The sequence below is a fragment of the Symphalangus syndactylus genome, chromosome 12, assembly GCF_028878055.3.
Source record: "Symphalangus syndactylus isolate Jambi chromosome 12, NHGRI_mSymSyn1-v2.1_pri, whole genome shotgun sequence".
Taxonomy (NCBI): domain Eukaryota; kingdom Metazoa; phylum Chordata; class Mammalia; order Primates; family Hylobatidae; genus Symphalangus; species Symphalangus syndactylus.
The window spans coordinates 43,457,806-43,483,895 of NC_072441.2; the positions used below are offsets into that span (position 1 = coordinate 43,457,806).

Here is a 26,090-nt window from a genome sequence, read left to right on the forward strand (position 1 = left end):
TGTCTTCTCTTTTCTGATAACACACGGCAGGCAAGGCCTTATCATCCTTTGATGAGTACAGACAGCTATCTTCTTCAAAGGGCTGGAGTCTCAAAATGAGATGGTCCTTTAGATTTTTTTTTTTTTTTTTTTTTTTTTTTTTTTTTTTTTTTTTTTTGAGACGGAGTCTCGCTCTGTCGCCCAGGCTGGAGTGCAGTGGCACAATCTCGGCTCACTGCAAGCTCTGCCTCATGGGTTCACGCCATTCTCCTGCCTCAGCCTCTCCGAGTAGCTGGGACTACAGGCGCCCGCCACCACGCCTGGCTAATTTTTTGTATTTTTAGTAGACACGGGGTTTCACCGTGGTCTCGATCTCCTGACCTCGTGATCTGCCCGCCTCGGCCTCCCAAAGTGCTGGGATTACAAGCATGAGCCACCACGCCCAGCCCGGTCCTTTAGATTTTACAGTCCCAACTCTTTCATGAAATTGTACCAAGATCCTGATTTCCTAAGCAGACATGGGTCAGGAACTTCATTATTACCGTTTAAGAGCTTATATGTTAGTAGGTGCTTGATAAAATTCACATTGAACAGGACCTGTATGTGAGTCCATCCTTGGAGCCACTGCTCTGCCCCTGAAGCTTTCTCTCTCCTAGCCCTCCAGCTTTCCCTTCCTGCTGGAGTTCTGCCACTCCTGCAGGGCTATGAAATTCAGTTGTGAAAACATCTCTCCAGACCTCATCATCAGTTCTTCCTAACAACTCTAAGCCTCTAATACTTGTGCTTAGACTATTTTTAACTTCTCCTTTCTTTTAAAAAATTACACCAGAGGAGCTTAATGAGCCCCACTTACCTTTTTGTAGAAAAAGAAAATTTGCAGACATTAACCAATAAGTGCTACTGAACACCATGGTTAGCTGGCACGCCTCTGAAAACCTGCCTTCTCTCTGTGCAATACAATAGTTTATTTTTGGACAGCAGCCTCCACACAACATCATGAACACGCAACACTGGGGTTTATAATGAACTTAAAAGAAAGTGAAGATTTATGTGAGAGGTTTAGAGAAAGAACTCAGGGTTGCAGAGGGCAGGGTGGGGGAAGGAGGGATGAGTTCCTGGGCAATGAGAAGTCCTGGCTGCCCAAAGCAGCTTCCAGCATCTTGCACCTCCAGATTCTTTATCTTTGCTTTGAATCAGCCAGGAGTATGAATGATATGAAGCAAGTGGGAGAAAATAAGCAATATTTCAGATTTTTGTTCATTATCATGTAAAACTAACACACACACAGACACGCACACACCACCACCACCACCACCAAAACCAGCAACTAGCCAAACAAAAAAGAGCTTGAGCTCTTACAAAGAATAAAACGCTGTGGCAATAAACATTTTCGTCACTCATCCATCCAAACTCAAGAGTCCCTTTGGGTCAAAGCTGATTCTAGGGAAAGGTTCTCAGCTGTCCTGTAAGGCAAGAGGTCCAAGTCACAAATTACAGGACTGCCCCCATTCGTGTCATAGCAGTTAGGACATGACCATTTGCCCTCTGGATTTTAGCTGAAGTATCATGGAGGTCTTTCCAGGCATGAAAGTAAAGCCCTATTCTTATTGGTGCTCATACCCAACTGTGCTGGTTGTTCTAAAGTCATCTGATTACTTTCCCTATTATCACCATGACCTTCTAAATTGGGGCTCAGCTATGCCTTTACCTAATGGGGTTACAATAAACGCTCTCTGACCTGGGGTTTGTGAACGCAGTGTGAGTCATGCAAACACAGCCTTATTTAATGGCTACTGGTGTGTCTAAGGTCTGGGGACAAGAGAGGGAGGAAGTTAGACTTCATCAGAGGAAGACCTTCCTCTCTGGGTAATTAGCCCATTCTCTCTGAACAGTGTTAGTGTTATAATGTACCATTCTTCAGAATTTTTCTTTAGAATGCGTATTATTTCAAGCATTCCATGATAACTCAGAAGATAAAAGTGCTTGCTCAAAGCAGGACAAAGTACTGTCTGGCTGTGTTGGCTAAAAGAAAAGATTTTTAAGATGCTAAGAAATAAAGGAGAAATTTGTACATGACAGGAATAATTTTTAAGTTTATTACCATGGCAAATTACTTGTGATCAAAATGAGTGTGAAGTATTTATTCACGATGTATACAACTTTGATTAATTAATCAAAAGGAGACAGGATAAGAAGAGCAATTCTTTTGAGTTGCCACTCAAGTCTAGTGCTCATAATGAAAAAGGCAAAGAGTTTCGTGTTTAGACTCTTTTTTTTTTTTTTTGAGATGGAGTCTCGCCTTTTCACCCAGGCTGGAGTGCAGTGGCTCAATCTCGGCTCACTGCAAGCTCCGCCTCCCGGGTTCACGCCATTCTCCTGCCTCAGCCTCTCCGAGTAGCTGGGACTACAGGCGCCCGTCACCATGCCCGGCTAATTTTTTTGTATTTTTAGTAGAGACGAGGTTTCACCGTGGTCTCGATCTCCTGACCTCATGATCCGCCCGCCTCGGCCTCCCAAAGTGCTGGGATTACAAGCGTGAGCCACCGCGCCCGGCCTCGTGTTTAGACTCTTGATGAGAGGTTAAAAAGTCAACAAACCTCCATCAAAAAAAGCAATTTTCTGAGTTCTTTACTTGCATGTTCGCTAGTGAGGCAAAAGCAGCCAAGGCTTTTGCTTTATGCACAATGTAAACAGAAATTGTGTAATCCTTATTCAATGGCTCATTGAATTTAGGTTTAGAATGGGCCTCATTGCTTGTCCCAGGCTACATGATAGAATGCAGATGAAGACAAGCTCTGTGCCTGTGCTCATACTGTTCCCTCTGTTGGTAGAACCTTCCCTCTTTTATCTGCTAGGTGAACTTCTGTTCAACTTTTGGGACCCAGCAAAAAATACTATCTCCTGTCTGAAGGTTCCCTTGATGCACCCAAGGCGAAGTATAATCTTTCTATCTGAATTTCTGTCTCTCCTCACAGACTGTGGGCTCATAAAGATGCAAGAATATGCTTTATTGATATGTGCATTTCGAGCACAATGGTTGGCTCACAGTAAGCAAGTACTCAACAAAGGTTATCGATCATGTATGTAAATAAATGCTTTTTGAAGGCATGCATATATGACAATGACAAGGAGAACAAATAATAAAAAGAGTTGAATATAGGCATTATTTCATAAATTAATAATCACTGATTCATCACTGTGCAAGGCAGTGGGGGAGACTGAAGAAACTTAAGACAGAGTCTAGGTCCTAGTTGGGAGAGTTAAATGAAACCTACATGAAATAGCAGGGAACACAAAAAGCAATATGTGATTGCATCTTACAGCCAATGGTTCAGAGTAGTGAAGGTAGGTGTCAGAGCTTTGAGTTCTACCCCTCTCCAAGAGGATTACCCGAATCCAATGTTTACCACTCAAACAGCTGTCAGAATCCTTTTCTGAGTTGTTCCTCACCCTACTTTGCACTTTGTTCTGGATGGTAAAAGGTGCTGGAAATCTAGGCATTTATGTGAAATCTCCTGATTACTAAATATCAGCAACTAATTTTAAAAATCTTAGAACACCGTGTAGTGAAAACACATTTGTAGGCTTTGGGTCTACAGCTTGTCAGCCAGGTGTCACACAAGAAGAGAAGAAAGACTAACATAGTTAACTCATAAAACTCTTATTCCATTTAAAGAGAAGAAAGATCAGATTTTAGGAGACAGGTAAATGTTACTGAGGAAAGTGTCGGGAGAACTATCTGTTGATATGCTGGAGATAAGCTTCCAGGGGATATAATAGAGGCTCAGGAATGGGAGGTAGCTGGGCAACTAGTCTCAAGAATGGATGATTTAGACTCATAGTCTCAGCTCCCTGTATGAGTAAGGGTTTTCCCAAGAAATGGATCTAATAGTGTATCTATAAAGAGAGATATGTAAAAGAGGATTTATGATGGGAATTCGCTCATGTGATTATGGAGGCTAAGCAGTCCCACGATCTGCAAACTGGAGAACTGGGCAAACCAGCGGTGTAATTCAGTCTGAGGCCAGAGGCCTGAGAACCAGGGGAGCCAATGGCATAATTCTCAGTCTGAGGCTGCAGGCCTGACATCCTAGGGGGGCCATTAGTGCAAGGCCGGGAGTCTGAAGGTCTGAGAGCCTGGAGTTCTGATGTCCAAGGACAGGAGAAGATGGCTGTCCCAGCTCCAGGAAGGAATTTGAATTTGCATTTCTTTTGCCTTTTTGTTCTATCTGGACTCTCAACTGATTGGATGGTGCTGGCTTTCATTGGGTGAAGATGGATCTTCCTTACTCAGTCCACTGACTCAAATGCCGGTGTCTTCTGGAAACATCCTCAGACATACCCAGAAATAATGCCTTACCAGCAATCTGGGTATCTCTTAACCTAATCAAATTGACACTTAAATGTAAGCATCACACTCCCCTTTGGCTTAGGTTCCCTGCCTGAGCTGAGCAAGGGCACCAACTTCGAGAATGATCAGCAACAAGAGACAGGACTGCTGCCTTCTTCTGTGCATCTGTGTTGCCCAGGGAGCCACTCACGTTAGGATAACACTGACTTTTAGTGCCATGGCTACAACCTCTCAGTCCGAACTTTATTTTCAAATCATCTCCAGGTTTTGCTGCTTTGAGAAGTTGTCAGGTGAAATTTCAAACAATGCTCAGATATATTAATCTTTTAAAGCCAGAATGCTAGAATTTCACTCATGAGTAAGAAAACCTCACAAGCTGGCTTCTCTCTTCCTGTTCCTACATTCCTCTCTCTAGCGCAGGCACTGCTCAGCCTCATCTTGACATTTAAGGTTTCTGGCTGTGCTCATCTTCTCTTCCCACAGACAAGAGCTATGAGGAGACATACTAACAAAGTAATTTCCATGTGGATTTCTAAACATTCAACTCACCATTTAGAAACAGCAATTACTCTTCCTCTTTTTGAGTGACCATACAAATCAGTTTGCTTTGGGAGCTTTTTAATTTTTTAAGAATTGCTCAATTCTTTTCTTATGGTGATTTTCTCAAGGATTTTTTTTTTTTTTTTTTTTTTTGCCATTTCAACTTTCAATTAGAAAAACTTAGATTCCCACTTGCTATTTTATGTCACATCTGTGTTCTTTTATTCTCACTTAAACCTTTTATTTTAGCCAATTAGAATACAGGGCAGCCTTACTGCATATGACAGTTTTAAAGTAAATAATATGTTACAGGAAAATGAATGTTTAATCTGCTCTTATTCTTTTCACTATTGTGTTACTTTGTTTAAATGTTTTCCTTAATTAGAATATAATTTAGGACTTTGGAATTACTATTTAGCAATTTTGTTTACTTGTTAAGTCAGATCAGATGGTTTTTCCTTATAAGAGATTAGCAAAAAGTGGCTGGGCATGGTGGCTCACGCCTGTAATCCCAGCACTTTGGGAAGCCGAGAGGGGTGGATCACCTGAGATCAGGAGTTCCAGACCAGCCTGACCAACATGGAGAAACCCCATCTCTACTAAAAATACAAAATTAGCTGGGCGTGGTGGCACATGCCTGTAATCCCAGCTACTCAGGAGGTGGAGGCAGGAGAATCTCTTGAACCCGGGGAGGCAAAGGTTGCGGTCAGCTGAGATCATGCTATTGCATTCCAGCCTGGGCAACGAGAGCGAAATTCCGTCTCAAAAAAAAAAAAAAAAAAAGGGAGATTAGCAAAAATGGTAATGTTTTCCACTAAGTTTCATCTCCTGCCATGTAAACTACTAGGTGTTGTTTTAGTAATAGGTAGGTATGAATTGGAAACTCTGAATATGAATGCCTTTTTTCAATTAACAAGACTCAGAGAACAGCATGATGTGGAAAAATCTCTTCCTGGGAAAAATTTTCCTGCATTTACTATTGATTAGAAATCTGAAATAAATTCATTAATTCATTATAAAATAATTATTCCGTGTGTACTATGTGCCAGATACTATTCTAAATACATGTGGGCAAAACAGATAAAATTTCCTATCTGCAAAAAGCTTATATTCTAGCAGGAAGAGATAGATAATAAACAAAAAATATAATAAGCAAGTGATAAGTGCCCAAGGGAAAGTAATGAAGCAGGGTGATGGAAACGGAAGCAGGCAGGGAGTGGATTCCAATTTTAGATATGGTTGTCTGGGTATGCTTCTCTGAGTGACGTTTGGGTGTGTGATACGCAGATCATGTAAGAACCTCACAAGTCGCCGTAAGGACTTTGGCTTTACTCTGAGTAAAATGGGGAGTGATCACAGGGTTTGGGCAAAGGAGTGAGACAATCAGACATATGTTAAAATGATTACTCTGGCTGCTGCTGAGAATAGACTGTGGGGAGGAATAGGATAGAAGCAGAACTACATAGACTAATTAGATGACTAATGAGTTAATCGAGGAGAGAGATGATGGTGGATGGGACCAAGGTGGTAGCCGTGAAAGTGCATAGTTGGAAAGTAGAGCAAACAGAATTTCCTATTTCAATATGAGTTGCCTGAGATAAAGAGTCAAGGATTACTTGGGGCTTTTAGCCCAGGCAACTGGAAGAATGGAATTGCCATTTAGTAAGGGGGTAAAGCTGTGTGGGATGCACAAGTTTTGGGGAGAAATCAGGAGTTCAGTTTTGAACATGTGGAGTTTGAGGTGTCTATTAGACGTGAAAGTAGGAAACCCAACTAGGCAGTCAGAAACACAAGCTGGAGCTCAGGAAAGAGGACTGAGTAAGAGACATAAATGCAAAGTTGTTGGCGTAGAAGGGGAATTCAAGGCTATATAACTGGATGAACTCATTGAAGGGAGTGAGTTTGGTGTCCTGAAAGGCAAGAGAAGTCCACTTGAAGAGGCAGTAGTATTCAATGGTGTTCAGTGCTGCTGAGAGGTCAAGTAAGGACCAAGAATTGTTGACTGTATTTAGCAGTGTGGAAGTCATTGTTTTCCTTGGCAAGATCAGTTTTACTGATGCTTTGGGTGTAAAACCCTGATTCAATTAAGTTTAAGATGGGGGTGGGGGATGAATTGGAGACAATGAGTAGAGACAATTATTTTGAGATCCATTCATAGTAGAAGCAGGCAGGAAGGTGGAGTATATGGGTACAAATTCATAGGCAGTTGAATTTGGTATATTTTCTTTTTTTACAATTTAGTGAAGGGAACACTTATTTCACGGTTACCCATTTAAGATGCACCCACTCACTTAGATTTATCTATCTAAATAAAATTAGTGCCCTAATTTTACCACTCTCCGAATACATTTTTTATTTTTATTTAAATAGAGACGGGGGTCTTGCTATGTTGACCAGTCTGGTCTCAAACTCCTGGCCTCAAGCGATCCTCCCATCTCAGCCTCCCAAAGCACTGGGATTACAGAGGTGAGCCACCACACCCAGCCCTATGAATCCATTTTAGAAGGTATAGATCCACTTCTCTCTTCTTTTTGTGGTTAAGACATGTACCCTTAGTTTTTCTAGTTTCAATTTCGCCATGTTATTTCTAACTATAGCAGTCTGGCAATTTCCCTTCCTCTTTGGACTTGATGTTGTGTCATACTCGCGGAGGGTTATCCCCCACACCCCGCCCAGCTCCATTTCCTCCACAGTGCTTCTCCCCTTTCAACCTGTTCATTGCTAGTCTAGTCATTTCAATTTCCTTAGCTGTGAGGAATGGAGACAGTTTGCCTCTTTAGCTACTTATAAGGCTAAGAGTTTAAGCCTGGGCAACATAGTGAGGCCCCATCTCTACAAAATTTTTTGTTTTAAAATAGCTGGGCATGGTGGTGCATGCTGTGGTCCTAGCTCTTGGGAGGCTGAGGTGGGAGGATTGCTTGAGCCAAGAGGTTTAGGCTACAGAGAGTGGTGATGGCGCCACTGCACTCCAGGCTGGGTGACAGGGCAGGAACCTGTCTCAGAAAACAAACAAACAGACAAAAAATCTGCAAGAGTTTAAATAAGTCTGAGAAGTGAAATGGGTTTAACCCATATTAAGAAAGTTTGAAATGGGTCTAACCCATATAAAGAATAGAAAGAATATTAAAGTAGTAGGTAGCACAGGGGAGGAAAGAAAATGAGAAAACATTTGTTTCACCATTTACTTAGGCTGAACTCCTACCATGTAATTTTAAAGCATCATATGTATTGAGTTCCTGTCTTTTAACAATAAGGTGCTCTAGATATTGCATATTATGTTAGTTATGTTATTAAGAGACACACTAGATTGAGAAATTTGGTCACACTTATAATATGTGGTTGTACTTAGGTAACATTTACTGAGCAATGCCTATTAAGCACTTAGCTAAGCCCTTTCCACATATTATGTCATTTAATTCTTTCCCTCATAATCAACTGAGGTATGTACTAGTATTCCCATTTCAGAGATGAGGAAACCGAGAGAGGTGAGAGAGAGGCTCAAATAATTTGAAACTCTTCAGCATTACTACCACTTTCAAGCAAATATACTGTACATTTATTTGTGTATGACTATGCAGGTATATCCATATTTAGCCCTTCCCCCCAGGCCTATTTTTCATTTTACAACGAATTCATCATGACATTACTCACAAGCCACCTCAGTGCAATTTGAGATCAATTTATAAAGTTTGATTGCTGCACGATTTTTCAAAAACATGTTTACAGACTATTGAAACCCATATTGCCTACCATATGTTCGGCACTCTACTAGGTGATAAAATGGAAGAATGCAAAATCACTCCTCCAAGGAGCTCAGATTCTTCTTTTGTAGGAAAGTCAATTATTCATTCCCTCATTCAAAAGTATTATTGAGTGTCTTGGAGCATGCTATAGTTTAGGTAAGAACAAATCAAGTTAGAATCATCATACTTGGTAAGAGGAGATGCACAAATAATGCCCTTTATCTTACATGGTCCTTTCAGGCAGTACTGTGATTAAGTGCTTGGCCCTCTAGAGCCAGGCCACCTGACTTAAAAATCTAGCTCTGTCAGTTAAAAGCTATGTGGTATTGAGCTAGTCACAGAGCCTCTTTAAAGCCTTCTGTTTCCCATCTATTAGATGAGGATAGTATCTCATAGGGCTGCTGTGAAGACTAAAGGTATGTGTAAAGTATTTGGAAGAGGACCTGTGTAAGTATTAGTTGTTATTGTTGATACAGATTTACCATGTGCTGAAACAGTTGCCAATTCTCATAACAAGTAGCAAAGGATAGTAAGTGCTCTATTAAGTTTTTGTTGAATGGAACTTCCTAGGAGCCGTGTGTTTCTCTGTAGATATGTCTAGAGTAGCCTCAGATTCCCTTTCCATCATATTTCTTCATTCTGAACCCAACGTCAAATCAGTTATTTTCCTTTGCTGCCTCCGTTCTGTTTTTTTGTGGAAAAGGGGAAACTGATGGGCTGATTTTTTTTGTTTCTGTTTTTACATCGTAGATAATCAGAGTTATTTTTCATTACTTATCATTGGTAGACTTCTTACTAGTTTGATCCATGCTATAGGCTGAATATTGTGTCCCCCGTGCCTCCATTTTATATGTTGAAATCCTAACCCCTAAACTGATGGTATTAGGAGGTCGTTCCTTTGGGAGGCGATTAGGTCATGATGGCAGAGCCTTCATGAATGGGATTAGTGGCCTTAAAAAGGAGGCCTGAGAGAGACCCTCACTCCTTCCACTATATGAAGACACAGCAAGAAGTCACCCTCTCTGAACTAGAAAGAAGGCACACACACACAGACGTGGAATCTGCTGTTGCCTTGAACTTCCTAGCCCCCAGACTGTAAGAAATAATTTTTTTTTTTTTTTTTTTTTTTGAGACAGAGCCTCACTGTGTCACCCAGGCTAGAGTGCAGTGGCATGATCTTGGCTCATTGCAACCTCCACCTCCTGGGTTCAAGTGATTCTCCTGCCTCAGCCTCCCGAGTAGCTGGGATTACAGGTGCCTGCCACCACTCATAGCTAATTTTTTTATTTTTAGTAGAGACAGGGTTTCACCATGTTGGCCAGGCTGGTCTCAAACTCCTGACCTCAGGTGATCCTCCAGCCTAGGTCTCCCAAAGTGCTGGGATTACAGGAATAAGCCACCACGCCCAGCCAATTTCTGTTGCTTATAAGCCACCCAGCTTATGGTATTTTGTTATAATAGCCTGAATATACTCTAAAACAATCCTTTCAATTTTTAAAATTATTATTCTGATTATCAGAGTAATATGTGCTCAATATAAAAACAACTCAAACATACAGAACTTGATGAAAGGCCCTAGTAATCCCACACCCAGAGATAATCACCATTAACAGCTTGTTATATATGCTTCCAGATTTCTTCTGAAGCATACGTTTAATAACATGTATATCTTTATGCAAAAAAAAAATACAAAAAAATGGAATCATACTATTCATATTGTGCTGCAGCCTCCTTTTTTTTTCCACTTACAGATTTTGGACATCCTTCCATGTAGGTACAAATAGATCTAGCTTATTTTTATTAATGGCTGCTTATGGTTTCCTTCTACAGATCTGGCAAAATTTGCTGAAACAGTTTCCTACTGGGACTTTATTATTTGATGTTTACACCATTACATGTTCCCACTATTACAAACAATGTTGCAATAAGACACACACACATACATATATATATAGTACATGTGTAAATATTTCTGACATAATTTTTGCACAAATACGCTTAAAGTACAAACTCTTAGACATGGAATTACCTATTCAAAGGGAACACACCTATTAATCAAAAATTTCCAAATTGTCCTCCAAAGGGGTTTGTCCAATTTCCTCTTACTTTTACAGTGTGTGAGAGTGTCTATTTCTCGACATTTGACTGTTTTCTGAATATCACTTTTTTCTTTTCTCAGTTTATACCAATCTTGAAATCATGTTTTTCAAGTCTAGAATCACAATTTAAAACCCAGGGAAGATCAAAAGAACAAAGTACAGAAGATTGGTTTTTTTGGTTTTTTGGTTTTGAGACGGAGTCTCACTCTGTCACCCAGGATGGAGTGTGGTGGCACCATCTCAGCTCACTGCAACCTCCGCCTCCCAGGTTCAAGCGATTCTCCTGCCTCAGCCTCCTGAGTAGCTGGGATTACAGGTGCGTGCCACCATGCCCAGCTAATTTTTGTATTTTTAGTAGAGACAGGTTTTCACCATGTTGGTCAGGCTGGTCTCTTAACTCCTGACCTCATGATCCTCCTGCCTCGGCCTCCCAAAGTACCGGGATTACAGGCATGAGCCACTGCACCCGGCCTATAATTTTTTTTTTTTTTTTTTTACAAACAGCCAAACATTCCATATTCATTACAATAGTGGGCTGTTTTCAATAAAAATATCCCACCACTAGTTGTTAAGTTTTAAAAGACCTCTCATCTCTTAGATCAGCAAATCTGACACTGATTAGATCACTTACACATACTCCCTGCCCATACACCTCCTTCTTGGCAGTGTGTGGAACAGGAGTGGCTGCTGGCAAGGAGGGTCAGGGAAGGAAAGTGAGAGCAAAAGGGCCGAGGGCTCAGAATCTGGTGTCATCTTGTAACGGGTCTCAGGCGGTCCCTTGAGTGTATTCTGGACCTCTCTGTTCATGTTCCTGTTTGGGCTGCTCTTCTTCACATCCAATGCCTGATGGCCAAGTGCTCAGCATCCAAGGGTCAATTCTATCACCTCCTCTCTGAATCCTTTTCTGAAACCCTGGACAATCATTCTCTTTAATGTCTCACTGTCTCTGAACCGACACCTTCCTGAGTACCTGTAACATTTGTGCAGCATGCTTATTAAGAATATTTAGATGCTGGGTAAACGTTGATTGAACATTTGCTGACATGGAGATATTGGTAGAAGACAGATTAGACTTCCCATGGTTTACAGAAACACATGGATTCAGATAAAAGAAGATACTAAAGCACTGGGTTGAACCACGTTATTGTGTTACAACCAAATAACTCCAAATAGCCCGCCTTAATTTATTTATTGGCCCCTGCCTCTGCTCACCCACAAAAAAGACTGCAAATGAACCCTGATCCTACAGCAACAACAAAAAACAGTGACACTATCGGGCTGCAAAACCCTCTTAGCATAGAAGAATCTTTTCATCTGTCTCTTTCAGATGTAACATATTTTTGAAGAAAAGAATGGGATGAAAGGGGCGGACTCAGATAAAAAACAAGAACCGACTTTCCAATACAGCTTCAATAGCAGACGGAACACATGAAGCTGAGAAACTCTCCATGCCAAGAAGTAGTTGTGTGTGCCCCAAAGCTCAGATAAGTACTTTCTCCTTAGAGCTGGAAGGTGCTTAAGTGACTTTTTGACGTAGTTCAACTCCGCACCCACAGCGCCAAGTCTTAATATCAGAGTTTTAGTCGACGAGACAGACTCCTTCGCCCAGGACGGGTGAAGGTTCCTGACCATGCCTCGCAGCTACATGGCAGCTGCGCCTGCCCGGCACCGAGCCCTGCCCAGGTGGACGCTTGAGAGAGCATTACGGCGATGGTTATGAGGCTGCCGTTCTTCCCCTCCCAAGCACCTGCTCGGCATCTAGCAATCGCTCGCCGCCAGTCTCCAACCCCGGGCCCCCTCCCTCGCCACGCAGACCCAGTCTGGTCAGGCACTGCAGGGCGACTGGAGAAAAGTGCTCGCAATCACATGGAGGCCCGGGCCCGCCCCATTGGCTGCGGCCGGGCCAGTCGCGGCGCTCGCCGGCTGCGGTTGGTCCCAGAGCTGCAGCGCCTGCACGGGCCCGGAGTCCATGTTACGCTTTGTCTAATTCCCCTCGTTACAGAGTCATGTGCTGCTGCTCTCGTCGCCGCTGCTGCCGCTGCCGCCGCCCGTGGTGCCCCGGCTCCTCCGCCGCGCTTCGAGGTGGCAGCCGCGGGCGGCGCCGCGGGAGCAGGGTCCAGGGCGCAGCGCGCCTTCGCCGCCCCTGCGCGTCCCGGTGCAGCCGCCGCCCGCCGCGGGTGATGCCGCCACCTCCGGCCTCAGCATAAGCCGTGGCTCGGCGGCCGAGCTGCCCCCCAAGGTTGGTGCGCACCTCTCCCGGCAGGGGCCGGGGGCTGCGAGGGAAGGCGACGCGCAGGTGGAACCGCGCCGAGCCGAAGCGCGCAACCCTGGCGCAGGCGCCGCGGCCCGAGGTGCGGTTGCGACCGGGAACTCATTCGGGGACGTCCGGGGGTCGGGAGGAGGTGGCGGTGAGCGGAGTGGGCTTCCGTTTGCTGCCGCCAGGGCCTGGGAGATTGTTCCGCTTTCTACAGTCTGAGCGTCGGCCGCTTGGGCCCCGGGCGGCCGGCCCTGCGGGAGGGGAGTGCGGCTGCCAGGCTCCTGGACCCCTCGCGCGCGCTCCCATCTCTCGCCTCCCTCCGCCCTATCGGAAAGGCGGGGAGAGCCGGTTTCGGCTCCGCTGGTTCCTCCCGGAGGTGGGTGTTTGGTGTCTGGCCTTGCTGGCCCGGTGTCCGTAAGGTGAGCCCTTTAACTTCTCCAGAATCGCCTCCCCTCCGCTTCCTTCCTGTGCCAGGTGGGCTGCGCTGGGAGCCCGGCGGGCGGGGGCGGGGAGGTGAAGGCCCGCGCCCCGCCCCCCGCGCCTGTGGGAGGGAGCTGGGGACCCGCAGGTGCACCCAGCCGGCCGCGGGCCATCTCCGGGTTGGGTACCGGTATAATCCGCTTCTAGCTTGTTTGGAGGCGTGGGATCTTGGGAGCGGGACTTCTGCTCAAATCCTGTCCAGGGGCTTGAAAAGGAGGAGAATTGGGAGTGGTTGCCGGGAGGACCAGCACCTCCGGTTACTGGAGGGTTGATAGGGGCCTTCTCCTTTCCGTCTCCCTTTACTAGGGGGTATCCCTTGCAGATAAATGAGATTTTTTGATTTCTTAAAAAGCCAGCTGCAGTGAAGAAGAACTGCTGCAGGTCGAGGGGAAGAGAGGTAGGTCCTTGCTGGAGAGGGAGAGGTGGGCTGTGAGGTCCCAGGAGCACGCAGTTGGGGTGTGTGTGGCCGAAAGTATAGAGGTAGGGTTGTGGGAAAGAAACAGCCGAGATGAGAGGGAGGGCGCACTCAGGATGTAGGCGGAGAGATGGGGAATAGGTACTGGGGAGTCCTAGCAGAATGTGGGGCCCAGCCGGAGCCGCTTGGCTTACATTTGGCTCCTCGTTGCCTCGCAGATTTCCTGCTCTTGGATCTTGAAAAATATTTTTTGTTGGACAAAGAAAACTCTGAGGACATATTTTGGAAGACAGGACTAAAGAGCTGACTTCTGGAAACTTTCCTTGGCAGCTTTGATAGTAAAATTCCGTACAGGCAGCGTTTATTGAGCACCTATTACGTGGTTTGTACCGGACTTTGGAAGAGTCTGGACAGGCAGGGAATCCCCGTTTGCAGTAATGATGAGAGCTGTCTATCTTATGAACAACCAAGGGGCCCCTCCCAGTGCCAAGAATGAGAGTGATCAGACCTTCCTCGCCATAGCATCTGGGGCCTCTGCTGCTTACAGACCTGTGGGAAGAACCCTGCACCATATCCCGTAAATGGGGTCTTCAGGCAGCATTTATTTTTACAGTCCAAAAATAGTGACCAAACACCTACTGTCAGCTAGTTGAGAGTTGGGGTTCTTGCTTCATCTGTCTTGACACCAACTAACTAAATCCCTGTTAAAATCCGAGTGCAAGCTGGGGAAGAATCTGAGATGAAAATTAGGTGGTTAAAACAGGGGTCACGAAAAGTTGATTTGAGGTGTTTGGTCTCTGTAGGTTACTTATGGAGCCCCCCCCATAAAATGATTAGGTAATCTGTGGAGCCAGGGAAAAATTCCAAAATCTTGAATTGGCACAGTTTATTTATATATTTGAACACTATGTTAGATTTGTCTCGTTTTTATTGAGGGTGTATGTGTGCGTGTTGATTAAAACCTAACAGATTAGAAGGTTGGAGAAGAAACTGTCCTTAGATGACCCAGCCTTCCATTACCATGTGGAGTAGCATATGATGCAACAGTTGAAGTATTGAGCCATATTCATATCATTTTCTCCCTGCTGTGTTTTCCAGCATTTAAAAAACGTGGTCAAAACTTGGCCCTTTTTTTTTCTCAAAATCGCTAAAGTTTAATGGAAAGAAAAAAACTAGGCCCCCTTTTCCCTTAATTTTTATATTATGCAGCGTTTTAAAAAATTAGTTTTAGAAAATTCTGATGTGTTTGTCATGTCCAAGTAGTTAAATTGTTTTGGTAGCTATAGTTTGGAAACTAGACTTGATTCTGTTCTCAGTACTGTAGACAAAATAGCTATTAAAGTCAAAAGTTTGTCAAAACTTTGTAATCATAATTATTATGTTGTTGAAGTGGTAGCTTGTAAGAGATTTCAGTTATTTTTAATTGGAGCTGGTGTTTGACATTCTGAGAAACACCAGTTAATATTTGTTGAGTGCCAGCAGGAAGCAGAGAACTGGAGTGGGTGCTGTGGGATCTTAACAAGGCAGGAGAGGATTCTCGTAGTAATCACAGAGAGCAGAGAAGACAGGCACACGTGAGGATGCCAGCAGAAGCAGACAGTAATAGTTGTCTAAGAATCCAGGGTGTGTGGAACCAGATAAAAGTGTATGAAGTGTGCCGAGGGAGGAGTGGAAATCCGAATTGACTTTTGACAGTGGTCAGGGATGTAGAACAGAATATACGACTAATAAAGGAGGGTAGAGGGAACCTAGTTAGTGAAAAACTTAACCACAAGTCAGAGGTGTTAATCATTTGCCTCAAGACCAGTGGCTCTCAGAAGTAGGCAATTTTGCTTCTCAGCAGACATTGAGGAATGTCGGAGACATTTATGGTTATCATAGCTAGGCGGCAGGTGCTGCTGTCATCTAGTGGCTAGAGGACAGAGATGCTACATAAGCATCCTACTGTGCACAGGACATCAACCCCCTTCCTCCTAAACAAACAATGATCCTGTCCGAAATGGCGATAGTGCCTGCCCTTAGATCTCAGAATAGGTCTTGAAGGGAGGTGGAAACCCTGTCCTTAGATCTCAGAATAGGTCTTGAAGGGAGGTGGTTCTTGACTTGGGAGGAATAATAACACTGAGCTTAGGAAGCTGGTGTAGGAGACTTTTGTGCTCAGATCTGATGTGATTAGGGTCTGGGCAAATCCTTATTGAACGAAAGGGGCAGTTTGGAGGGAGATCATAGCAGACGAGCACAGTATGATAGTGGAGTAAGTTGGGGATCATAGAATCAGAATTGGCATTTTAGAGGGGCCTTATCCAATTTATTTATTTTAGTAAATTCTTACTCTTTCTGGGTAACCTTTCTTTAACCCCAGGAACCGTGAACTTCTCCTGAAGACAGGTTGTTACACCTTTGGACTGTTTGTTATATTATTACTTGAGCTGAAGACTGTCTCCTTGAATTTTTTTTCCCAATGATTTTATTCTTTTGGAGCTGCCTACTCTCTTTGAATGCACCAAGACAATATGATGTCCCCTTGTTAGGGGACAACATGATGTCCCCTTGTCAACCCCCAGTTGACTTTCCTAATGCAAACTAGTCCCAATTCTTTTCACAGTCTTTTATTGGGATGTGGTTTCTTGATGTCTTCTCAGTTTATCAGCATCTCGCATGGAGAATCTGGAATTGAATATGTAATTGAGATGTGATCTGGCCAACAGAGAGTACAGTAAGACAGCTGTTTGCTGAGACCTAAGCATAAATGTCTACTTACTGCACCTTAAGCTTACAACTGCCTATGATTTTCTTAGGCAGTGCCAAGCACAAACTTCTTTATTAGATAATCATGTTTTGGATAGTCAAAACCCCCAGATGTTTGCTCTGTGAGCTGCTGCATCCTGTATTTCATGTGCAGATTTTTTTGGAGAGGTTTTTGTTGTTGTTGTCGTTCCTTCTCAATGTTATCCTATTTATTTTGATCCAGTCTTCTAGCCTTTGACATGTTTGAATTTATGTCTTCTAATTATATCAGAGAGGAATGGAGGATGACTTTGTTGAAAACTGTAGTCAGTACTATGTAAAACTCAGTAGTTTGGGGGGCACTGTTGGTCCTATGTGAGAGCTGGGATCACTGAGTGATGGAGGTGAGTTCTAGGGCTAATTAGCCCTTATTTTGGGGGGCTTCTGAGAAATCTAAATGCCAAGCCACATGGCATTTAGCTCTTGAAATGTTTGTACCTGGGGTACCATTTTGAAATTGTTCGAGTCTGTTGCAAGCTTCTGAAATCTGAATTCCTTCCTCTGGGTCTTTGTAGTTCTGTTTATGTATCTGGAAGAGAGTTTCTAATGTTTTGTGCAAATCTGAAGCTTGCAGGGTTAGAGTTGCTTTTGAAATTTGTGACAAGGTAGGATAACTGGCAAAAATCAACTATGGACTTGGTTCCCACTCAGGCTAAGCTTTGTTTTCTTTTTTGCTAATATGCCTCAAATATTTAGTGACAGCCTTATATTTAGGGAAGGAGAGAGGATTGAGGTTTAGAAACAAACCTTTTTCTCAGAGCTTGGCTTTAACTTGTCATTGATGTAAGTTCATACTTAACTTGAATTTTACAGTCTTCACTGCAAAGACATTAGGAAATTACCATTCCCAGATGTCTTCCGAAGCTGGCAGGTAAGAAATCCCAGGTACCTTAGTGCCAAGTTCTCCAAATACTCTAGATCTATCCAATGAACTAGATTTAATAAATTACTTGATTTGGGTGATAGCTATCTCACAGTGTTGAAGGAGAGCTAGAGGAAAATTTCAAATCTGATGGCCAAATGTGTGTGACCTCTTTGTGATGAATGTCCATTGTGCCCCAATCCTTTGTTAGTGTGTTGGCTGTCCAGATGGTGCAGTCTACTTGGTTTCCCTTCTCTGCCAGTCCACATGGGAAACCTCTTTATATCCTCTGGAGTTGAAGGATATTCCAATGAAAAGAAGGGTTGCCTTCTGAATATTTGAAATTTCTTGAGGGGAAAAGTGTTGCTGTCCTTTTATATTTTCAAAGGCTCTGTCGAAGTTGAAGTCTTAGAATTAAGGATGCAGTTGTGTCATTTTGAATAGAAGAATATTATAGCTGGAAGGGATCAACCCTTAAATTTTATTTCATTTTATTTTATTTTTTTAGACGGAGTCTCGCTCTGTCGCCCAGGCTGGAGTGCAGTGGCCCTATCTCGGCTCACTGCAAGCTCCGCCTCCTGGGTTCACGCCATTCTCCTGCCTCAGCCTCCCGAGTAGCTGGGACTACAGCCGCCTGCCACTGCGCCCAGCTAATTTTTTGTATTTTTAGTAGAGACGGGGTTTCACCGTGATCTCAATCTCCTGACCTCATGATCCGCCCGCCTTGGCCTCCCAAAGTGCTGGGATTACAGGCGTGAGCCACCGTGCCCGGCTACCCTTAAATTTTATAGTTGAGTGTATCCAGGCACAGGGAGGTGATGTGATTAGCGTAAGTTTACACATGTAGTGACAGAGTAGGCATTAGAATCTATCTGCCTTAAAGACCACAATAAAGGCTAAGGATCAGGATTTCTTCTCTGCTTAGAGGTGTGTAAACAGTGGGGTCCCTCGGGTCTTATTTACATAATTGATCTAAAAGAAGGAGCACACAGTGGAATTTCTAGGTTTGCAGATGACAGCTTTTCTGGATTATGAAATGTCTAACCACTGGGGATTTGCTCCAGGGAAACCACACTAGGATGTATTAGTCATCAGAAGATTTGCAGGTGAGTTTCTTGTGGGCAAATAGGCGGTTGGGTATTAAGGGGAAATTATAGAATTTTCATAGGATGGTGTTTTGTTGGATAAACTCAGGGAAGGGCTCTGAAAATACCTTCGTGTTGTTGTCCTGACTTGCTGTTGCAGAAAAACAAAAACCACGAAATGCTAGGCTTCATCAAAAAGATTTTGGGGCTGGGCATGGTAGCTCAGGCCTGTAATCCCAGCAGTTTGGGAGGCTGAAATGGGCGGATCACCTAAGGTCAGGAATTCGAGACCAGCCTGGCCGACATGGTGAAACCCTGTCTCTACTAAAAACAACAAAATTAGCCAAATGTGGTGGTGGTGCCTGCAATCCCAGCTACTCGGGAAGTTGAGGTAGGAGAATCAGTTGAACTTGGGAGGCGGAGTTTGCAGTGAGCTGAGATCGCGCCATTGCACTCTAGCCTGGGCAACAGAGTGAGACTCTGTCTCAAAAAAAAAAAAAAAAGATTTTGGGAAGAAAAAAAACCAGAAAATATAGTCTTAATTGAGTTTTTACTGACTGTGTTTTTTCCCCCAAAGTCGTGGGCACTTAACCTTCAGAAAGACACTAGAGCTGGAATGACCATTGTAATGATACCTAGAATGTTTGAACATTGCTGCTAGAATGTAAGCTTCGTGAGGACAGGGTCCTTGCTCATCTGTTTCTCTGATAAAAATATTAGGATTTCTAGCACCTGGAAAGAGTCATCTGAGAGGAGATGGCATGGAGGCCTATGAAACCACAAGGATAGGGCCATAGGCAGCCTTGATGGTTCACTTTATTCTAATAAGCCCGAGTGTGCTATTTTAATTGCCTCCTTGTCTTCATGCTCCGGTACTCTTTCAGTGTGGTGAGGGTAGGGATTTATCTCTCTTGTTCTCTGCTGATTTTCTAGTGCCTTGCACATGGCAGGCCCTCTATTAGTATTTGTCACCCAGAGAAATGAATGAAGAGGTATACCTTAAAACTTTACAAGATATAAATTCAGGATGAATGCCAAAAAACATGGTTTTTCTTAACCCTGGCTGGCATCAGAATCAGTCTGGGGAATATTTTTTAAATACATATATTCAGATCCTTCCCCATGCCTGTTGAATCAGAATCTCTGGATATGGAGTTTAGTTTTGAAAAGAGCCCTCCCTGCCTCCAAGTAATTCTAATGGGCAGCTCAGCTTAGAACCACCATCTTAGTAGTTGTGCACGAAGGCTGGGTACTGACTGAAGACACCTTCAAATGGGTTTGAAACATTTGTGGCCAGCAAGCCCATCATTGGTTATTAAGACAAAAGAGAAGCTTTAAGGATATGTCAGTCTTCTTGGAAGGTATAGTGACCTGAACAGCACATGGTCCACCATGGCCCTTGGTGCCTCCATGAGATAGTGCATCCTGGGCTGGATGGATGATGGGACCAACTCCCAGTCCATCCTTGAGCAGTCATTTCCAGAGTGGGTCCCTGATGACAGTTTCACCAGCCCATGAAAAAATGAGAAGAGTAAAGACAATGCAACAAACTTTTCTGTTTCAACTTTAGTGCTAAGTTTATTCAATTACAAGAGTCTGGTTTTTTGTTTTGTTTTGTTTTTGTTTTTGTTTGGTTTTTTGTTTTGTTTTTGTTTTTGTTTTGTTTAATCTTGGGTTGGCCTTCCTACTGGAGGGTTGGCTTGTTTTTTCATTTTATGAAAGGATGGTGTCATTTCTAGATCCAGTTTTAAGCTGGCAATTTTGTGATAGTCTTTTGACATTTTACTGGCCTGTGAAATCAAAAGTCTAGGAACTACCACTCCTCTGAGGTTTTCAAGATGTCTGTGTCTACCCCTTGACACCTCCTTTTGGGGAACGCTCATAAATATGGTGTTAGGTTCCATTACAAGCATTTTTTTTCCTTAAAACATTTTTTTCTTTCCTCTTATGCTTGCTGGTAATAGGAACATTGCCAGAGAAAGCTTCACTTCCCCAACAACGCATAAATCCAGTTGCTACATCTTAGCATCAACAGATAGCCAGCACTGCAATGAGTTCTACAGAACAAGCAGAAGAAAGGATGTACAAGAAAACACCTTTTTCTCTGATGGTCATTGGCTGCCAGAAAGCTGTGTTTCAAAATCTCTCATGCTATAGAGACAGGACAGAACTCTTCAGATTGGGTATTAAATGCCGTCAGTCAAAATTCTCTTCACTGATTGCTTACAACCCAATTTTAAGAAATATTAGAAAATTAAAATGCTTGGAAAAATGGTCCCCGTGATGCTTGCAATGGCACTCTACTGAGTAGGCTTTTAAAATCAGTGTATTCTCAGATATGGCTGCTTTTTTCTTTTCGTATTTAACTTAGCTGGTTAAGAAGTACTTGGACAATGTATGGAACACCTAAAGTTATTAATAATAACAGCTATTAGGCACTTATTGATTGTCCAAACCTATGCCCTGGAATTTACATGCATTCTCATATAATGCTCAAAACAATTCTTAGTGAAAGATAGACTTATTCCCACTCTACAGATGAGGTCGTAAGGCTGGAGAGGTTATGTAATTTGCAACAATGTCACATAGAAGTGGCGGAGGTGGAATTTGAAACCAGACTCACTTTATACCAGACTTTTATATTTTAAACCAGACTTTTTAATATTTTATAATATATACCTATTCTGTTATCTACTGTACCCTTTCTCATTTCTGCACATTTCTTTGTATTTATTTTATAATACCTAGTGATATTTCTGTTACATGAAAAAGAGAATGAGGTTTTGAGGTGTGAAGGTGCCTGATAACTCCTCTGGTTCGTGCTGCGTGTTTGAAGAGCAGAGCCGTAGTGGCATCCCGGCGTTTAGGCTTCCAGGCCAATGCTCTTGTCACCCCAAGTTGGTCTTAGAAGTATCAGCCTATTGGTAAAACTACTTGAATGAAAATTTATCCTGGAATTGAGAGGATAACTTTAAATCACTTAATTATTCTGGTGTTTTCTCTAGCCCTGTTCTCTTTTGTCACCCATATTGGTGATGGAATGCCACTTGTAAAGTACATCTTAAGCACCCTCCTCCTAGTTAGATCTCAGCCACAATAACTACTGTACGTAAACATATCATGTAAAGATATATCTAATATTTGCTAAGGTGTTATGTCTTAGCTGAAAAAACTGCTATAACAAATGTTTGCTGAATAAATGCCATAAATATATTCAATAAAGAAATCTATATCCTCAAAGCAAATGAATGAATGAATATCCGTATATCTACATCATATTCATAGGCTGTTTCATTCGTGCCTTTATTTTTTAAATACAAGAAAATTATACTTCATTATACTCAAGTATAATCTCTTTGCTGGAGTGAATTTATTCTGTTCAAGTTTTACTTTAACTATTGAATTATTTCTCTTAACATTTAGCTAGTAATAAAGTACAATTTGGGAACTGGGCTGCAGTTTTATACATCTTGCACAAAACACCCCCTTCCTACAAACACACACACTCAGAGAGAGAGAGAGATGCACTTGTTCTTTAACTTAGCTCTCAAGATATTTTTCGATTCCAAAATAGTTTCTCTTTCACCTGTTCTAAATTCTTTTCCCTGTAACTTATTTACACCTGCTAAGTTCTGTACCAAGCAGAAATTAGATCTGTAATTTCCGTGCTAATCAGAGTTGGATACTAGCAGTAGCTTGGGGGTCTTGAGCAAATAGTGTGCCTCAGAGATGATTTGTGGCAGCAGGCACTCGCCCTCAGGGTGGGGTCATCAGGAGTGGGAGGCCCGTCAGAAGTGGGCCTGTTGAGCAGTGCATTGTTGCCGTGTGGGAATGTGGGCCGGTGTTGCCAGTTCTTCTGATTTTTCACTGTAAGCCAGAAATCTGGATTATTGTGTAAAATCTGATTTGAAAGATTGGCTAATTCAACATTTTAGAACTTCCTGTAACCAAACAAAATAGCTTTGTGGGCTGGAAACAGCCTCTTTAGGCCCTTAGAGATAGCCCTTTAGTGGCCAGATAAATGGAAGCATAGGGTTTGAATAAAAAGCACAACACGGCCGGGCGCGGTGGCTCAAGCCTGTAATCCCAGCACTTTGGGAGGACGAGGCGGGCGGATCACGAGGTCAGGAGATCGAGACCATCCTGGCTAATACGGTGAAACCCCGTCTCTACTAAAAATACAAAAAATTAGCCGGGTGAGGTGGTGGGCGCCTGTAGTCCCAGCTACACGGGAGGCTGAGGCAGGAGAATGGCGTGAACCCTGGGGGGCGGAGCCTGCAGTGAGCCAAGATTGTGCCACTGCACTCCAGCCTGGGTTAAAGAGCGAGACTCCGTCTCAAAAAAAAAAAAAAAAAAAAAAAGCACAATACACTTGTTTTTTTTTTTGAGATGGAGTCTCACTCTGTGGCCCAGGCTGGAGTGCAGTGCTGTGATCTTGGCTTGCTGCAACCTCTGCCTCCTGTGTTCAAGCAATTCTCCTACCTCAGCCTCCTGAGTAGCTGGGATTACAGGTGCACACCACCACACTCAGCTAATGTTTGTATTTTTAGGAGAGCGGGGGTTTCACCATGTTGGCCAGGCTGGTCTCGAACTCCTGACCTCATGTGATCCGCCTGCCTCAGCTTCCCAAAGTGCTGGGATTATAGGCATGAGCCACCACGCCTGGCCCACAATACACTTTTAAACATTAATTTAAATTGACATAAATTGAAACTTGATTTCATTCTTTTCTCTCCCAACCCCAGACACAAAGCAGAGCGAAGCAAACCCCAAGCCCCGTACTTTTAATGATAACAATTTCTGACCTTTAAATGTGGCGTATTACATCTGGAGTGGTTGCATTTGAACAGGTTGTCTGGCCTGGGGAGGAATAGGTTTAGGGAGAAATAGGTAGAGTATGAATATAAAAGAGGAGAGGACAGGTGGGACACGCAGAGAGAAGGAAGGGTAAGAGCCACTTGGAGTTGAGTAAAGAGATCATCTACCCCAGGAGATACGGGAAGATTTGTTCATATCTTAAAATTGATTTGGGGTAAATGGGGAAGAAAGAGAAAGAAAGAAAAAATGTCAATATTTAGAAATAGTGCAGAATCTATGTTGGTGGGGGGTAAAGAGTGCTATTATTTTGCAATTCCTAGTGTATCATGTTAATGTATACGGTGGCTTCTCCAAAAGGGGAATTGGAATGAAAAGGAAGGGAAAGAGTTTATGTCAGAAAGAAGACTAGGGAGTGAGATAAAGAAGAGGGGTCCAGAGAACAGGTGATAGCAAAAAGTAAACCAAGAATGCTGGAAAACGTTTGCATAGGGGAAAGTTGGCTATGTTAGAGTACAAAGCATCGTTTTTTTCCCCCACCCAAACGACGACATTGAGGGGATATACACAGCAGTCCCTAGGAAAAAGATGGTTTGGAACACCAGCTTGTTTTGCTTTTGAAGGGCCAGCCTCCAGGGTCCCTTTGTGTGAAGCAGTGTCAGCAGGGCTGCGTCTGCCCTGTGAGGGCACACTGCCGGGAGGATATTGTCTAGTGGGTTTTAGCCCCTCTCCACCATCTGGGTATCCTGGTGCAGGACAGGACCTCAGACCTTTACTGTGACCCCAATAGTGCTCCTGTCTTTAGTTTTATTTGCTTTTCTGGGGAAAATCTAACATTGTTTGTGTAATTTGTTGTATGTACACCCTCTTTGAAAGAGAAGAGAGTAATATTTGAACAGATTTCTGCTACTAGCAGAATCCTAGTCTGAGAGGATTTTTAAAAGCATTTTGCTCTTAATCATCCCAAGTATATAGTACCTTGTTCCTGGAATTTCAGCATTTTCTGGGGGGCGGGGAACAACGTCTTTTGATCCATCTGCAGGTTTTATTCCAGTCCTAGGACTATCATCCCTGTGTGATCTGAACTATGTCTTTCTAGACTGGAATAACTTTAAATTTCTAATACTTTGGTTGCTTTTTAGAATAAATTCATTTTAAAATGTTCCCTTCTATTTGTTACCTTAATGCAGTAAGGATCTTTATGGATTTCTTTTCCCCCTTGTGGAAACCATTTGTAGTATTGAGAGAATGGGTTCAGGTTTTCTTGCACTGTTGGGAAGAAGAAAAATTCTTCAAATTCCACTGCTCAGCCTTCTAGGGACTCTACTCTACAGATGGAAATCCTGGAAGATCCTATCAGGAAGTGAAACTTGTAAATAATCTTTGTGCTCATTTGGGGCATTATGCATTAACAAGTTGTACAAGAAGTCTTCTTTAACCTTCTTATAAAATACACTTAAAAAAGAATCCAGTCCTAGTGACGAATCTGGAAATAAGACTAGGAAACACTTCACCATGTGCCAGGCACTGTTTGCAGCACTTTACATATATTAGCTCATTTACTTCTGACAACAGCCCCATTTTGTAGCAGAGGAAACCAAGGCTGGGTTCTCTAGCCTGGCTGCTCCTCCCAATCACCATGAGCAGCCAAGGTCATTACAGGAAGTGGCAGAACTGTGATTTGAATCCAAGCTGCCATGGCTTCAGGATCTGTGCTTTTTAGGACTGCTTCATTGCCCCTTGAACTCTCTCACAACAACGACGAACACAAATTTGCTTTAGAAACTTCTTTTGCCTTCCACATTACCTCAGCCTTAAAGTCAGCATCAGAGTTTGGTTGAAAAAAGAAATAAAATTATATTCCTTCCCTGATACTCCCTCCCCAAACCAAATGAACCAGTGAAATCATGGAGACAGTTTCCATCTAGGAACAGAAACCTGACTAAAGGATCTTCCTGGAACACCATACTAAAACGCTGGACTGATCATTACAAAGGCTGTAGTTGGAGCCTTGTTGCTGTGACAACCCGCATCCTTGGCACCAGAATCGTTTCTAACAGCACAAAACCCATCTCGTTTTACCTTTACCTTTACAACTGGTAGATTTGGTGAGCTTCTGAGAGCACTTTTTAAATTGCTTTTTGCAACCTATACGGAGGCAGTGGGAAGGACCTAGGATTTGGAGCTTAAAAGACATGAGTTCTAGTCCCAGCAGTCTCTTCTGTGGACTTGTGTGACCTTAGGTTTCATCTCCTGTAAATGGGGGAGGGGACAGTAACGGCAATAGGATTGGTTTGGTGAGGATAAGAAGCTATTATATATGACAGTATTTTATTCACAACAATAGCCATGTGTGTCAGGCAGTGAGCTGACCAGCAAGTCCTTTGTGAGTCTTGGAATGCATTTTCCATGGGTGGGTGGTGAGGTAGGTGGTCGGGGAAGGTTTGTGTTGATCTGAACCCCTTTTCTTTCCTGTTCTCTCCTTACCTGTATTCTAGTGTGAATGATAGTGTGGGTGTCAACTCAGTTTTTGGCCCAAATTCCTTTTCCTTGGTTTTCCCCCCTCCTACTTTGGGCTCTCTTCCAGTTTGCCTACAAAGTGCTATTTGTTGGAAGGGTGAAGCAGGCAATTCTCTGGGCAGCGACACTGTGGCTGCAGGCAGTTACTGTAGTTCAA

At 43.2% G+C, this 26,090-nt stretch overlaps 1 protein-coding gene across 3 annotated transcripts in view; it reads left to right on the forward strand.

The window, feature by feature from the left end:
• LRRC8D (leucine rich repeat containing 8 VRAC subunit D) overlaps positions 1-26,090 on the forward strand; it is a 149,742-nt gene that overhangs the window by 20,375 nt on the left and 103,277 nt on the right. Inside the window, exon 1 of one of the 3 annotated variants that reach the window (XM_063625334.1) lies at positions 12,704-13,063. The exons of 1 other annotated variant lie outside the window; for it this stretch is intronic. The gene's annotated coding sequence lies outside the window, so the exon portion shown is untranslated. Of the gene's footprint in view, positions 1-12,703; positions 13,064-26,090 lie in introns of those variants that run through there. One more of the 3 variants, XM_063625333.1, reaches the window with a different exon arrangement.